General features: G+C 37.6%; 1 protein-coding gene across 1 annotated transcript in view; it reads left to right on the forward strand.

The window, feature by feature from the left end:
- The window catches only part of MBTPS2 (membrane bound transcription factor peptidase, site 2), a 74,387-nt gene that overhangs the window by 24,393 nt on the left and 48,565 nt on the right, over nt 1-1,429 (forward strand). The gene's annotated exons all lie outside the window — the stretch shown is intronic.

The following is a 1,429-nucleotide window of genomic DNA, read 5'->3' on the forward strand; positions in this document are numbered from 1 at the left end:
ATGCACACGTTATTTGTGAAAAATGTGGTACAAATTCCACAGTTTTTCCAATTATGCGCTTTTATCAAAACCATTAGTAAGAATATAGCAAGGAATTATCATATCATTTAGTTGTGGTAGATGAAATGGGCCACTAGCAAGACTGTCAACAGTTATGGATATTCAATTTAATGTGTGTCATCTTGAGATGTTAAAAGATTGTTGCTGTCAAGGAATAAGCATGCTGATTTAAACTCTCTTTTGGATCCCTGACACACTGCTGGTGAGATTGTAAAATGGTGTAGCCACTGTAGAAAACCTTTTGGCAATGCCTTAAAAAGTTAACATGCTATTACCGTATGACCTAGCAATTCCGTTCCTAGGTATGTACCCAAAAGTATTGAAAACAGGAGTATAAACAGGTACTTGTACAGTAATGTTCATTGCATCACTTTTCACAACAGACACTTGAGTCATTTCTACCTTTTGGCTATCAACAGATGAATGGACAAACAAAATATGGTACACATGCAAACGGTTTGGGCTTGGCTGCTAATCAAAAGGTTGGTAGTTCAAACCTACCCGGTGGCACTAAGAAAGAAAGGCCTGACAATCTGCTTCTGTAAAGATTACAGTCAGGAAAATCCTATAGCGCTCAGTTCCACCCTGTAACACATGATGTCGCTATCACCCAAGCAATGGAAAAGGGTTTATTTTCTTGTTGCTTTTTTTTTTTTCTTTTAAATACATATGATATACAGGGGAGCTCTGGTATCATAGTGCCTAAGGTACTTGACTGCTAACCAGAAGGCTGGCGATTCAAACCCACCAGCCACTCCTAGGAAGGAAGGTTGGGCAATCTACTTCTGTAGGGATACTGCCTTGGAAACCCTAGGAGGGGTTGCCATGAGTCTGGTCTGACTTGATGGCACATAACAACAACAATAATGTATATATAAATTACATTTTAATCCTGTGCAGAGTGCTCCCCTTTCCTCTTTGTGGCTTTCAGAACCCAACTAATCATATCCTTCTAATTAAAGGTATAAGATCTTTCTGAATGGCCACTGATTTCTTGATGTGAATAGTAATGTACTAAGTTGTACTGTTTATACTGTATACTCTTTATTATGATTCTCACTTTAAAGCAGTGTGTATACCTATAATTTATCATTTATGTCTCCACAGTTTGGAAGAGGCTTTACCATTAGCTAACTTTTTTCTTTTTGCTGGCAAAAAATATGTATAACAAAACATCTGCCATTTCAGCATTTTTTACATGTACAATTTAGGGATGTTAATTTTGTTCACCATTATCCATTTCCAAATCTTTCCATTACCCTTCACAGAAACTCAGTGCCCCCTAAACAAAGACTCTCCCTTTCCTCATCCCTCCTACCTCTGGTAACTACTACTTTGGTCTCTATAAATTTGCCCGTTCAAGATATTT

The sequence above is a fragment of the Orycteropus afer genome, unplaced genomic scaffold (assembly GCF_000298275.1).
Source record: "Orycteropus afer afer isolate SDZICR_OR568_19922 unplaced genomic scaffold, OryAfe1.0 scaffold01227, whole genome shotgun sequence".
In the NCBI taxonomy this organism is placed as follows: domain Eukaryota; kingdom Metazoa; phylum Chordata; class Mammalia; order Tubulidentata; family Orycteropodidae; genus Orycteropus; species Orycteropus afer.